This window comes from Pristis pectinata, chromosome 3 (genome assembly GCF_009764475.1).
Source record: "Pristis pectinata isolate sPriPec2 chromosome 3, sPriPec2.1.pri, whole genome shotgun sequence".
NCBI classification, from domain to species: domain Eukaryota; kingdom Metazoa; phylum Chordata; class Chondrichthyes; order Rhinopristiformes; family Pristidae; genus Pristis; species Pristis pectinata.
In genome coordinates this window covers 135,817,131-135,833,071 of record NC_067407.1, presented here as the reverse complement: position 1 = coordinate 135,833,071, position 15,941 = coordinate 135,817,131, and the positions used below count along the sequence as shown (strand labels likewise).

General features: G+C 45.6%; 2 protein-coding genes across 2 annotated transcripts in view; both read left to right on the top strand.

The window, feature by feature from the left end:
- LOC127568883 (keratinocyte-associated protein 3) overlaps positions 1-15,941 on the top strand; it is a 440,350-nt gene that overhangs the window by 115,230 nt on the left and 309,179 nt on the right. The gene's annotated exons all lie outside the window — the stretch shown is intronic.
- Positions 1-15,941, top strand: part of perp (p53 apoptosis effector related to pmp22) — a 32,096-nt gene that overhangs the window by 5,941 nt on the left and 10,214 nt on the right. The gene's annotated exons all lie outside the window — the stretch shown is intronic.

The window sequence follows — 15,941 nt, the reverse complement described above, 5'->3', positions numbered from 1 at the left end:
GTTCTCCCTCCTTCCCCTCCCTGGTCAACAATCAGCTCTTTAGTTTTGCTGATGTTGAGCGAGAAGTTGTTGTTCTGGCACCACTCAGCCAGGTGTCCTATCTCGCTCCTGTACGCTGACTCATCACCACCTGTGATTCATCCAACAACAGCAGTGTCATCAGCGAATTTGTATATGGCACTGGAGCTGTGCTTAGCCACACAGTCGTGTGTATAGAGATTGGTGATGGCACATGCCCTTTAAGTTGACATAAAGCATCTTGTTAAAATATTCAAGGTGCCCACTGTAAATTGGCAAACGCCTAAAAATTGATCCTCATGAATTCAGGAAAGGTGCCAATGAAAATTCAGATTGGTGCTTGCAAAACACAACTATTCCTCCCCAGATTTCCTCTTCAGACTTCCTTCTCTGATCTATTTCAAACCTGTTCCTAAAAAAAAAATCAGCATCCAGGGTAAGTTCTTTGATTTCACATTCTTTTGGAAATGCCACAATGCCAGCTTGGTTATCGTCTGGCCTAACCATCTCACACAGAAGTTGTGATTGCTCATTTCATTTTGTATATAGTCTAAAAGCCTCAAGCTAGATTGACTCCCCCAAAAATTCTGAGGGAGAGGATTAAGTATCACTTGGAAAGGCAGGGACTAATCCGAGACGGCCAACATGACTTTGTCGAGGGCAGATCTGACCAATTTGAGGAGGTAACAAAGTGTGTTGATGAGGGCAGGCAGTAGATAGGATTTACATGGACTTTAGTAAAGTCTTTGACAAGGTCCCACATGGTGTTGGTTTATTGTTGTCACATGTACCAAGATACAGTGAAAATTTTAGTTTTGCAAGCCATCCATTTCAAAAACATAAAATACTTTGAGGTAGTACATGGGAAAAGCAGTAATAGAATTCAGAGGGGAGAGTACTTCGAAAGATTAGGGCCCATGGGATCCAGCGCAAGTCGGTAAAGTGGATCCAAAATTGGCTTGGCAATAGGAGGTAGAGGGTGATGGTAGATGGTTGTTTTTGTGACTAGTGGTGACCCACAGGGATCGGTGCTGGGACCCTTACTGTTTCTAATGGATGTGAATCACTTGGATGTGGATATGTGAGGCAGGATCAGTAATGACGTGAAGACCGGCGGAGTTGTTGATAGTGTGGAAATTAGTCTTAGGAATTGGAATAGGTTTATTATTGTCACATGTACCAAAGTACAGTGAAAAACTTGTCTTGTACACCACTTGTACAGATCAATTCATTACACAGTGCATTGAGGTAGTACAAGGTAAAACAATAACAGAATGCAGAGCAAAGTGTCACAGCTACAGATAAAGTGCAGTGCAGGTAGACAATAAGGTGCAAGGTCATAATGGAGGTAGATTGTGAGGTCAAGAGTCCATCCTATCGCACTAGGGGACCGCTCAATAGTTTTATAACTGCGGGATAGAAGCTGTCCTTGAGCCTGGTGGCATGTGCTTTCAGGCTTTTGTATCTTCTGCCCGGTGGGAGAGGAGAGAAGAGAGAATGTCCGGGGTGGGTGTGGTCTTTGCTGGCTGCTTTACCGAGGTAGCGAGAAGTGTAGACAGAGTCCATGAATGCATCCATAGAATCGATAAAAGTTGGTGAGTGTCAAAGGGGACATGCAAAATTTCTTTAGCCTCCTGAGGAAGTAGAAGCATTGGTGAGCTTTCTTGGCTGTGGCGTCTACGTGGTTGGACGAGGACAGGCTATTGGTGATGTTCACTCCTAGGAACTTGAAGCTCTCAACCCTCTTGGTCTCAGCACCGTTGATGTAGACAGGAGCATGTACACTGCCTCCCTTCCTGAAGTCAATGACCGGCTCTTTTGTTTTGCTGACATTGAGGGAAAGGTTGTTGTCATGACACCATGTACAGAGACATTGATGTTTTGGTGAAATGGGCTGAAAAATGGTATCCAGACAAATGTGAGATGATGCATTTTGCGAACGTGTTTAGGAAGATACAAGTCATAGAGCACTACAGCACAGAAACAGGCCCTTCAGCCCATCTAGTCCATGCCAGTCTGGTTTTCCGCCTAGTCCCATCTACCTGCACACGGACCATAGCCCTCCATACCTCTCTCATCCACGCACCTATCCAAACTTCTCTTAAATGTTACAATTGAACCCACATCCACCACTTCCGCTGGCAGCTCGCACCACCCTCTGAGTGAAGAAGTTCCCCCTCAGGTTCCCCTTAAATATTTCACCCTTCACCCTAAACCTATGTCCTCTAGTTCTAGTCTCACCCAACCTGAGGGGAAAAAGCCTGCATGCATTCACCCTATCTATACCCCTCATAATTTTGTATACCTCTATAAGATCTCCCCTCATTCTCCTGCGCTCCAGGGAATAAAGTCCTAACCTATTCAACCTATCCCTGTAATTCAGGTCCTCTAGTCCTAGCTATATCCCTGTAAATTTCCTCTGCACTCTTTCAAGCTTATTGATATGTTTCATGTAGGTAGGTGACCAGAACTGCAGACAATACTCCAAGTTTGGCCTCACCAACGTCTGATACAACTTCAGAATAACATTCCAACTCTTGTACTCAGTGCCCTGATTCATGAAGACCAATGTGCCAAAAGCTCTATGACCTGCGATGCCACTTTTAAGGAATTATGTATCTGTATTCCCAGGTCCCTTTGTTCTACCGCACACCTCAGAGCCCTACCGTTCATTGTGTAAGTGTAAGGCTTAGGAAGTTGTGGGCATGCTATGTTGGTGCCGGAAGCGTGGCGACACTTGCGGGCTGCCCCCAGAACACACTACGCAAAATATACATTTCACTGTGTGTTTTGATGTACATGTGACTAATAAAGGTATCTTAAGTCTTACGCTGGTTTGTCCTCCCAAAGTGCAAAACCTCACTTGTCTGCATTAAATTCCATCTGCCATTTTTTAGCCCATTTTCCCAGCTGATACATATTTTCAAGCTATGATAGCCTTCCTCGCTGTCCATTACGACCCCATTCTTGGTGTCATCTGCGAATTTGCTGATCGACTTTACCACATCATCATCTAAATCATTATTATAGATGATAAACAACAATGGACCCAGCACCGATCCCTGCGGCACACCACTAGTCACAGGCCTCCAATCAGAGAGACACCATCTACTACCACTCACTGGCGTCTCCTGCTAAGCCAACGTTGAATCCAGTTGGAATCCAATATGGGATACTGGCTTTCATTAGTTAGGGCACTGAATACAGAAGTAGGGGGGCTTTGCACTAACTTTATAAAACTTTGCTCAGACCTCAGCTGGAGTACTACGTGCATTTCTGGTCACCACACTTTAGGAAGGATTTGACAGCGCTGGAGAGGGTGCAGAGGAGATTCACCAGGATGTTGCCTGGGATGGAGCAGTTCAGTTATGAGGAGAGATGGGAGATGCTGGGTCCATTCTCCCTGGAGCAGAGGAGGTCCAGAGGGGATGTGAGATTGAAGAATATAAAATTATGACGGGTATAGATAGGGCAGGCTGCAGGAAACTTCTCTATATCAGAGGCAGATAAAACTAGAGGACACAAGTTTCGGGTAAGGGGGAAGAGATTCAGAGGGGTTCTGAGAGGGACCTTTCTCACCTGGGGAGTGTTGAGTACCTGGAAAGCACTGCCTGAGAGAGTGGTTGAAGCTGGGTTGCTGACAGCGTTCAGTAAGTGTCGAGATGAGCACTTGAGTCACTTAGGCAAGGAGAGCTATGCGCCAAGTGCTGGGCGATAGGATTAATAGGGAAGGGTGCCCACTGGTCAGTGTGGATGAGTCGGGCTGAATGGCCTTGTTGCCAAGCTGTATGATTCTCTGAACCCTTCTCCACCCACTCTTTCCCCACCACCTATACCTCGAAAGATATCAGGACAGGACAGACCAGAACTTTAATCCTATGCATTATCCTTCCACCGCTGTCTGTGAGATTCCACCAGCAGCCATGTCTTTCCTCCCTTCCCTTTACAACCTCCCTGACTGACCCTTTCACGACTCCCTGGTCCGCTCTTCCATCTCTGCCAACCACCCCAATTCTCGCAGCACCTGCCCATGCAAATGCAGGAGGTGTAATACCTGTCCTTTCACCTCTTCCATCTCCACCCACCATCCAGGGACCCAAACACTCCTTCCAGGTGAAGCAGTGATTCTATCTTCCAATACAGTGTGCAGTGTTAAGTGTGACCTCCTCTACACTGGAAAATCGAAACACAGGCAGATGGTGGGACACCTACGTTCAGTCCACAGGAGTGACTCTGCGTTTTCTATTGCCTGCCACCTTATGTCAGCATCCTCCATACTCAAGGACAGCTATTATAGGACTATTGAACACTCCCCTTGTATGATAAGGTGGACTCTTGACCTCAAAGTCTACCTCTTCATGACCTTGCACCTTACTATCTGCCTGCACTGCACTCTCTGTAACAGAGAATGTATTCTGCATTCTGTTATTGCTTTTCTCTTGTACTACCTCGATGTACTGATGTAGTGAAATGATCTGTATGGATGGCACGCAATACAATGTTTTTCTCTGTATCTCAGTACGTGCGACAATAGTGAACCTATTTACCAGTTTACCATCCCGCTCCCACTTTGTGTCACCCTCCTGCACTGTTATAACCAGCCCCACCCAATGCAGGTTTGAGGAACAACACCCCATCTTCTGCCTGGGCACGTTGCAGCCTTCCTGACTCAGTCTCTGATTGAGCAATGTTAGGTAACTCGCTTCGTTTGTGTCAGAACTGGCCAGTTCTGCTGTAGATCATCCACTGGTGATATTGACTCAGTTCTGCCTCTCTCCACTATTATGCTGGGCACTTGCTCACATGTTATCGCTTTTACATCTTCCTCTGTCTGTATTCTTTCTCTGTAACTCCCCCTATTATCAACCAGATGGCTTCATCCTCAGCTAATCACCATGGTAACCCTGGCCTCACCCTATCAGAGACAACCCCTTTACCCTATCCATCCCTCTGAACCCTCTGCAACTCAAAACTAACTTTCCCTGTTCTGACCAAGTCTGACCTGAAACATTAACTCTTCCTTTCTCCACAGATGTTGTCTGACATTGAGAATTTTCAACATTTTCTATTTTTATTTCATACTTACAGCATCTTCAGTTTATTTGTTTTTCATAGAGGTGTACAGGATCATGAGAGGCATAGATCGAGTGGACAGTCAGAGACTTTTTCCCAGGGCGACAATGGCTAACACGAGGGGGCATAATTTTAAGGTGATTGGAGGAAGGTATAAGGGGGATGTCAGGGGTAAGTATTTTACACAGAGAGTGGTGGGTGCGTGGAACGCACTGCTGGCAGAGGTTGTGGGGGCAGATACATTAGGGACATTTAAGAGACTCTTAGATAGCTCTCTATTTTTCTATCATTCATGTGTCTATGTGGGAGGGAAGGGTTAGATATATCTTACAGCAGATAAAATGTCGGCACAACATTGTGGGCCGAAGGGCCTGTACTGTGCTGTAATGTTCTATGTTTCTATTCCTCACCTCTTTTACTCTCACCTTTTCTCTCCCTCCCCATCTCTTTTTTCTCTTCATGGCCTTGCACCTTACTGTCTGCCTGCACTGCACTCTCTGTAACAGAGAATGTATTCTGCATTCTGTTATTGCTTTTCCCTTGTACTACCTCGATGTACTGATGTAGTGAAATGATCTGTATGGATGGCAGCAGCTCAGTTTGGAACAGAGCATCCCCACAGCAGAAGAACCATGGGGTTCTACACTGGGGATGGTTCAGCCTTCCACAGTGACCAATAGGCATGTGTACGTGTGCAGACATGTGTACGTGTGTTCAAGTTGCCCCAGTCAAAATCGAATTTTGGAAAGACTCAGCAGGTCAGGCAGCATCCACGTAAAGAGAGACGATCAACATCTCAAGTTGGGCACCTTCATCAGAACAGCGTCGGAGGCTGAGGGAAGAGGTTCACTAGGATGCTGCCTGGATTGGAGGTCATGAGCCAGAAGGAGAGGTTGGACAAACTTGGGCTGTTTTCTCTGGAGTGGTGGAGGCTGAGGGGAGACCTGATAGAAGTTTATAAAAGGAGATGTGTGGGGCAAATTTTTTTTAATATATACACAGAGGGTGCCTGGAATTCAATGCCTGGGTGTTAGTGGAAGCAGATACAATAGTGGTGTGTAGGATGCTGTTGGATAGACACATGAATATACAGGGATTCAAGGGATATGGATCACATACAGGCAGAAGGCATTAGTTTAATTTGGCATCATGCTTAGCACAGACATCGTGGGCTGAAGGGCCTGTTCCTGTTGTGTTCTGTGTAACAGGCCCATTATCCTGCCTTCTCTCACTCTTCAGTTTCCTAACCAAGTCAATAATTTCCCCTTCATGCTATGTGACTATCTTAAATTAAACCCCTCCAATTTGAACACCTCCTCATGAATTGTGCAAGTGTTTTATTGGATAGATGTTTTCCCACAGTGAGAAATAACGAGCAAGTACTCTAATTGGCAGGAATTCAATTTTGACTGCTCTTGGAGGGACGTCTTGAGCACGTGCACATACATTGTTCATCTCATCTCGTTCACTGATTGATGCATGGGGAGGCTGTACCCTTGCTCGCCCATTCCTCCCCCCCCCCCCCCCCCCCCCCCCCCACCTCCCCAACCAACCTCTGCATCCTGTTGGCAGGATGAGACAAAAGCCACCCTGTGTCGGACCTCAATTATTCACACTGCTTATTAATAATTTAGATATAATGAAAGAGCTTTCTGGTTTTGCCAATGACATTGTAGATGGAAGCTTGAAACTGGAAAGACATTAATAGATTAAACAACTTGATATACAAGATGATAAAAGGCATAGATCGAGTGGACAGTCAGAGACTTTTTCCCAGGGTGACAATGGCTAACACGAGGGGGCATAATTTTAAGGTGATTGGAGGAAGGTATAAGGGGGATGTCAGAGGTAAGTTTTTTACACAGAGAGTGGTGGGTGCGTGGAACGCACTGCCGGCAGAGGTTGTGGGGGCAGATACATTAGGGACATTTAAGAGACTCTTAGATAGATACATAAATGATAGAGAAATGGAGGGCTATGTGGGAAGGAAGGGTTAGATAGATCTTAGAGCAGGATAAAATGCCGGCACAACATCGTGGGCCGAAGGGCCTGTACTCTGTTTTACTGTTCTATGCTCTTATGTAAATGGACAGAAATGTGGCAATTTTGAACTTAGAAGAGGTAGAAGATCCAAATAAATTTAATTAAAACACTGTGGAAATGTTCAGAAAATAACCTGCAAGACTCATGGAATACTGGTCTTTATAGTTGTAGAGTCAGAGTAATACAGCATGGAAACAGGCCCTTCGGCCCAACTCATCCATGCTGACCAAGGTGCCCACCTCAGCTAGTCCCATTTGCTCACATTTGGCCCATATCCCTCCAAACCTTTCCTATCCATGTACTTATTCAAATGTCTTTTAAATGTTGTTGTACCTGCCTCAGCTACTCTCTCTGGCAGCTCATTTAATACAAGCACCACCCTCTGTGTGAAGAAGTTTCCCCTCATATCCGTTTTAAATCTCTCCCTTATCCCAGGAAAAAAGACTGTATGCATTCACTCTATCTGTGCCCCTTGTAATTTTATACTCTTCTACAAGGTCACCCCTCATTCTCCTATGTTCCAAGGAATAAAGTCCTAGCCTGTCCAACCTCTCCCTATAACTCAGGCCCTTGAGTCCTGGCAGCAGTCTCGTAAACGGTAGTGTAGCGGTTAGCGTGACGCTATTACAGCGCCAGTGACGCGGGTTCAATTCCGGCTGCTGTCTGCAAGGAGTTTGTACGTTCTCCCCGTGTGCCCGCGTGGGTTTCCTCCCACATTCCAAAGACATACGGGTTAGGAAGTTGTGGGCATGCTATGTTGGCACCGGAAGCGTGGTGACACTTGCGGGCTGCCCTGCAGAACACCCTATGTAAAAGACGCATTTCACTGTGTGTTTCGATCTACATGTGACTAATAAAGAAATCTTAAATCTTGGCAACATTCTTGTAAATCTTAAGTTGGAGGAGAAGTTTGGGAGGGACTTGTGGAACAAATCCATAGCTGGAGCAGTGATCAGTTGTGAGCACCACAGCTCAGGAAGGATGTATTGACCTTCAGATGGAGTGCAGTGTGGATTTACCAGAATGACGCTGGATCTCCTGGGAGTAAATTACAAGCAGTGATTACACAAATTGAGCTTGCATTCTCTAGAATTTCGAAGGGCAGTTTGTTGAAGTTTAAGATCACAAGGGGAACTGATAAGACAGATGAAGGAACCGTTTCTGCTCAGAATGGAAGTCAAATGAAACTGCAGATGCTCGAATCTGAAAAAACGCAAAATGGTGGAAACACTCAGCAGGTCAGGCAGCATCTGTGGAGAAAGGAACAGAGTTAATGTTTCAGGTCAGGGACCCTTCATCAGAACTATTTATGCCGATTTGGGAGTCTAGGACTATGGGCTCACGGGGCTAAAATACAGAGCCTGGCTTTTCAGGAAGTACAAACCATGTAGAAGTCCAGAGCTTCAATGGCCATTGCTTCCGGCACACTTGTTAATTAAAGTCTTGAGACTAGATTTTGTTAACCAAACGATTAAGAGAGTCAGGGCGAGATAGGTGGAACTGGCTGAAAACTCTTGTTTCTTTTTCCCCCACTCAGTCATAGAGTCATGGCACAGCCTTTGGCCACCACATCCATTCAACCTTTTAGCCCCTACATGTGGTAACTCCACCCTGCCCAGAGAGTGAAGATTACAACAGGGAGCCAAGGAACTGTAAACAGATGGATTTAAGAGAAAGCTGAATAAATGCAGGAAAGAGAAAGGAATTGAAGGAGGTGGTGAAAGAGTGGAGGTGGAGATGTAACCTGCCCTGTGCAGCAAGTTCAGTGTGGGATTCGGTAAGTAGACAACACGAACTGGCAGAGGAGAGGCAGTGGTACCTTGATATCATGAAGAGTAGCAGTGTGACGAGATGGGGCCATCACAGGCACATGTACCTGTCAGTACTTGACATCCCCGAGACCCCTCACTGTGGCAGGGTTTGATCTGGAAACAACAGGCTACAGAAGAGAACAGTGTTAGAGGAAAGCCCATCATTAAACACAAAAGAGTGCGTGGAGGATTTATGTGAGTGTTAAGAACATAGAACATTACAGCACAGTACAGGCCCAATGTGTGCCGACCTTTTAACCTACTCTAAGATCAATCTATCCATTCCCTCCCACATAGCCCTCCATTTTTCTATCATCCATGTGTCTATCTAAGAGTCTCTTAAATGTCCCTAATGTATCTGCCTCTCCCAGCACCCCTGGCAGTGTGTTCCACGCACCAACCACTGTGTAAAAAAAAATTTACCTCTGATATCCCCCCTATACCTTCCTCCAATCACCTTAAAATTATGCCCCCTCATGTTAGCCATTGTCGCCCTGGGAAGAAGTCTCTGACTGTCCACTCGATCTGAGCTTCTTATCTTGTACACCTCTATCGAGTCTAGAACCTAACTTTAAAGTAATGGCTTTAAAGTAATGGGTGGGAAGTTCAAGGGAGATATCAGAGGAAGGTTTTTTACCCAGAGAGTGGTTGGGGCATGGAACACGCTGCCTGGGATGGTGGTGGAGGCAGGTACATTGGACAAATTCAAGAGATTACTAGATAAGCATATGGAGGAATTTAAAATAGAGCGATATGTGGGAAGAAGGGGTTAGATAGTCTTAGGCAAGGTTTAAAGGTTGGCACAACATTGTGGGCCGAAGGGCATGTGTTGTGCTGTACTGTTTGTTCTATGTTCTAACTGAACTGACCCTAACTATAGAGTCCCCTATCACTATTGTTCCCTCTTCTCCCCTTTCCCTTCTGAGACACAGAGCCAAATTCAATGCCAGCGACCTGACCACTGCCCACTGCGGGTTCCCCATGGTAGGTCAACTTTCCCCCCCCACCCCCCAACTGATGAGAGTTTTATCACACAGTCTTCTCATCACACACTTGTCATACTGTGACAGGTGTTATAAAAGCAACTCGTAGCAAGTAACACCACAGCAAGTTTTCAAAAGGCAAGTAACTGCAGATGTTGGAAATCTGAAAAACAAAACAACAGAAAATGCTGGAAATACTCAGCAAGTCAGGCAGTGTCTGTGGCGAGAGATAAGGTTTCTTTATTAGTCACATGTACATCAAAACACACAGTGAAATGCATCTTTCCCGTAGAGTGTTCTGGGGGCAGCCCGCAAGTGTTGTCACACTTCCGGCGCCAACATAGCACACCCACAACTTCCTAAACCGTACGTTTTGTTTTGGAATGTGGGAGGAAACCGGAGCACCCGGAGGAAATCCACGCAGACACGGGGGAACGTACAAACTCCTTACAGACAGCGGCCGGAATTGAACCCGGGTCGCTGGCGCTGTAAAGTGTTACGCTAACCGCTACACTACTGTTTCATCTTCATCAGCACCAGGAGGTTTACATTGGTAAAGAGGAAGAATATGCACTTATACAAAGTTGAATCGTTCCAATGTACTTTACTGTCACTACTGTAGGAAAGGTGAACTGTCACAAGGAATTAGCAGAATGTAGAACTTGACCTGTTCAATCCCTGATACAGAATCTCAACCTGAAATGTCAACATCCCCTTGCCTTCATCATCGGTGCTTGACCTGCTGAGTTCCTACAGCATTTTGTTGCTCGTTCTGGAGTCTGACCTGTTCTGTCACCTTGAGCTGGAGTATTGGTAGTTGGCATTTCTTCTCAATATTGGCAAAGACATTTTAGGAGATAATGTTGTCACGGTGAAGAGGCATTTCTACAGACTGGTGCTGGAATAAACCAGGCTTGGTCTCCCATCTTCAGACAAGGAGGGTATAACCTGAAGCCTGGCCAACACTGGACAGATCCATCTACTGCGCCACCACCACCCATCTGCTCTGTCCTCATTGCTGCAGGGTTGAACTTTGAACATCTATCTCCCCAGTGCCACACAATGTGTATTAGCAATTGGAATTATCAATGATTGGATGCTTTCAATGCATAGAGTGAAATATTGTTTTCCACTGATTAGCATGGATTCGCAGTGTATATAGTGAGCCAAGTTCCAGCATCAGTATAAAGCCAGAAACCAAGCAACAGCTATGGTAAAGTGATGAATTTTGGAGATGTTCCCCTGCTGTGGTATCAGGACAGTGAGTCAGACCATTGGGATTCCAGGTTCCCTGTGCTGCAGTGCTCACTGTGTGTTTGCCATTCTTTCACAGTTACTCCTTAGTTTTATCTTGCTATCTCTCCACGAATACAGATCCGTTTATTATAATTGAGAAGAATGTCTGTATGAGGGTGAGCCTCACAGGAAAAACATAAATGATTAGTTCGTGGCCTGGGGAATTAAAAAAAAAGTTCTGGAATTTAAGAGCAGATAACTGTGCTTGGGAGGGGAATGAAAGAGGTGGGGGAAGGGAACAAAATGTGATGATTAAGACCGCAAATAGCAAAGCGTTTGCCCTCAGGACCTTTCCCCCTTATCTTTGCTGATGATCATATGTGGAACGAGGAGAATGAGCAAGTTTCTACCATCTTTCCTGAGTGGAATAACCTTAAACACATTGAGGAATTTGGGAACTGTCCCACTTAAGTGCAGAATCTTTCTGGCAACAGATTAGGCGCGGCATCTCCTTGTTGAGACATGCTGATGGTTTGTGGTCACAGTGGAAAATTATTGGGCATTCTGTTTAAAAGGCAAAGCAGCAAAAGGGGGAGGGGTTCAGGTTTCAGTGGGCTCTGTCTATACAAGAATGGGCTCCCTCTATGCAGTAAGGTTCCATGGATAAAGAGACCAATATACCCAGTTTCATATATTTTCCAACTAGTTCCAACTAGTGTGTCGAGTTATATAGCACGGCAGCGGCCGTTCAGCCCTTCCAGCCTGTGCTGACCATCAAACACCCATTTGCACTAGTCCCATTTTATCCTCCCTGGATTCTACCCCTCACCCGTTCACTGGGTGTCCTTACTTGGGAAGTTGGGGAGAGGCTTCAGAAGGAATATCTAATATTGTTTAAGCATCCACACCCGGTGATGGCTGGGGGAAAGGTAGGCAGGGTGCAGGAGCTGGAATTTGGACTGACTTCTGAGTGGGTGAGCCGAGGAATAATCGGCTTTTCCTTCCAATTACTCAGGCTCAGGGCAGAGAGCGTTCTGTTTCTCCTTGCCTGGTAATTGAACCAGCCTTGCTGGATTTCCCTTTAAGTTTGTGCATCTTTTCTGGTTGAGACCTGTGGTATTTTTGGTCATACGGCAAGGGAACAGGCCCATCAGCCCACTCTGCACTGAGAATCCAGCACTCAATTACACAAACACTGCACCAACCCCATTTCATTCTCCCCTCATTCCTCAGATTCTAAACCAGAGAACCTGGAGGGAAAATGTCGCAGGGAGATTGCCCAAACTCAAATGGTAGGGCCCTGGAGAGTGTTGTAAAACACGAGAGACCTTGAGGTACAGGTGCAGAGTTTCACAGGTAAACAGGGTGATGAAGAAGGCGTTTGGCATGTTTGCCTTCATCAGTCAGGGCATTGAGTACAGGAGGTACACACAGAATGCTGGAGGAACTCAGCAGGTCAGGCAGGAGGGAAATGAACAGGTGACATATAAGGTCAAGTTCCTTCATCTTGTCTCAACCCGAAACATCAACCGTCCATTTCCCTCCACAGATACTGCCTGACCCGCTGAGTTCCTCCAGCACTTTGTGTGTTAGATCATAGAACATTACAGCACAGTACAGGCCCTTTGGCCCACGATGTTGTGCCGACATTTTGTCCTACTCTAAGATCTATCTAGCCCTTCCCTCCCACATAGCCCTCCACTTTTCTATCATTCATGTGGCTATCTAAGAGTCTCTTAATAGCATCATAGGGTGGGAGACCAAACCATTTTCACCTTGGGCAAATGTCTTTGACTGTCCATTTGATCTATGCCTCTTATCGTCTTGTACACCTCTGTCAAGTCACCTCTCATTCTCCTCCACTCCAAAGAGAAAAGCCCTAGTTCGCTCAGTCTATCCTCATAAGACATGCTCTCCAATCCAGGCAACATCCTGGTAAATCTCCTCTGCACCCTCTCTAAAGCTTCCACATCCTTCCTATAATGAGGCGACCAGAACTGAACACAATACTCCCAAGTGTGGTCTAACCTGAGTTCTATAGAGCTGCAACATCACCTCGTGGCTCTTGAACTCAATACCCCCACTATGAAGGCCAACACACCATACGCCTTCTTATCAACCCTATTGACCTGCGTGGCAACCTTGAGGGATCTCTGGCCGTGGACTCCAAGATCCCTCTGTTCCTCCACACTGCCAAGAGTCCTGCCATTAACCTTGTATTCTGCCTTCAAATTCAGGATTGAACTCCATCTGCCACTTCTCAGCCCAGCTCTATATCCTATCAATGTCCTGTTGTAACCTACAGCAACTTTCTACATTATCCACCACACCACCAACCTTTATCATTAGCAAACTTACTAACCCACCCCTCCACATCCTCATCCAAGTCATTTATAAAAATCACAAAGAGCCGGGGTCCTAGAACATATCCCTGGGGAACACCACTAGCCACTGGTTGCTCCAAGTTCCACATCTGCAGTCTCTTGTGTCTCCATTGAGTACAGGAGTTGGATAGTCATGTTACAGCTGTACAAGTCGTTGGAGAGACCAAGTATTGTGCACAGTTCTGGTCGCCCAGCTATAGGAAAGATGTCGTTAAGCTGGAAAGGGTACAGAAAAGATTCACGAGGATGTTACTGGGACTGGAGGGTTTGACTTTTAGGAGAGGCTGGATAGGCTGGGACTTTTTTCCCTGGAGCGAAAGAGGCTGAGGGATGATGTTAAAGAGATGTATAAAATCATGAGGGGCGTAACTAAAGTGGATAACCACAGTCTTTTTCCCAGGGTAGGAGAGTTTAAAACTAGAGGACATAGATTTATGGTGAGAGGGGAAAGATTTAAAGGGACCATAGGGGAAACATTTTCACACAGAGGGTGATGGGTATGTGGAACGAGCTGCCAGAGGAAGTGGTAGAGGTGGGGACAATTACAACGCTTAAAAGACATTTAGACAGGTACATGGATAGAAAAGCTACAGAGGGATGTGGGTCAAACACAGGCAAATGGGACTAGCTCGGGTAGACATTTTGTTTGACGTGGACAAGTTGAAGGGCCTGTTCTGTATAAGTCTATGACTCAACACAGCACGTGGAGGTCTGGATTGAACGCAGGTTGCCAGAGCTGAGGGACAGCAGCTGCACTAGTTGCCCCACTGTGCCACACCCTGTGTTAACCCGTGACTATTAGTTTTCTGCAAATTTCCAACCCTAAAGCACTCCCTCTGCGGCAGAACCCAAAAGCACTGGCTTACTGATAGATCCTGCTGCTGAACCGATTGTCAGTTCAGATTAGTAGTACAAGATTTGTAGCCTCAAGTAGATCCATTACGGTCTCGTACACAACTCATTATAGTCCCTTACACTGCATTACTGCCTCTTGGATAAGACTGGCCTCTGTTATACTGTTCTTCTGACCCATTTTACCAACAGGTAATTTTTTGGCTTAATCTATCAAGAAATTACAATTTATTCAGTTAATTTAATAAAATGTACATTGCCAATCCCCTGGTGCCGGTTCAGTGGGAAGGTTTCACAGCTTAACTGCTGTGAGTCTGCAAGAGATCAATGCTCCCCCAACTGGGCTCCATCCAAATGGAAGAACAGCAGTGAAGGCCTCCCAGGATGTTTCCCCATGTTTGGCCCATAACCTTCTTAACCTTTCCTATCCATGTACCTGTCCAAATGTCTTTTAAAGTTGTTATTGTATTCTTGATCTCTCAATCACGGCCCTTGCACTTTATTTGTCTACCTGCACTGCACTTTCGCTATAACCGTAACACTATATTCTGTTATTGATTTCCCTTGTACCACCTCGATATACTGATGTATGGAGGTGATCTGAGGTCTGGATGGCACGCAAACAAAAGCTTTCCACTGTATCTCAGTACATGTGACAATAAACCAATTACCAGTTACTGAATGGTAATGTGCGGGTGTAGAAGGCAGATGGGAAAGCATTAGATATGTTAGGTTGTTATAAAGGATTTGAATCCTTTATAACAGGAGGGTTATATTCTGGAGGGCCATGTGGGAGGGAAGGGTTAGATAGATAGTAGAGCAGGATAAAATGGCGACACAACATCGTGGGCCGAAGGGCCCGTGCTGTGCTGTAGTGTTCTGTGTTCTACGAATACAATTGCAAAGATGTCTTGCTACAATTATATAGGGTCTTGGGGAGACCACAGCTGGATAATTGCATACAATTTTTGTCTCCTTACCTAAACCAGAGGATAAACGTGTTCAGAGATTCCCAGTGGAGGCTCAATCATTAATTTTCATTGGAGGAATCGAGATGTGGGATAGGACAACAAAGTGGCATTGAGGTGAATGGTCACCCATGATCCTGTTTGATTGCTTTTGAAGAACAGGCTTGATGGGCTGAATGGCCTGCTTCCTATGTTCCTGTTCTCCCCATATCTACACTGTCTAACCTAACCATGATATTAACATTAAATAGTAACCTTTATACAAAATATAATCAGATTGCTTTTAAGCCTTTTAGGACTGAATACATGAACCCACTTCAGAGTCTAAGCTTGTCAGTGAGAAAGGCAACTTTACAGGATGTTATTGGGTGGAGATAGAGAGACAATGGTTGTTTTATATTTGGTTTCAGTGGGTGTGTTTGCCTCTAAGAACTTTCAAGTAGATTCAACAGTTGCAGTGTGAGCCATTTCATATCCCTTTAATCCTGCACCACGCCATGTCATGATACACCACCATTCTGAAGTCCATGTCACCACTCAGCAGAAATTGTCTGGCACGGTACATACCTCTGG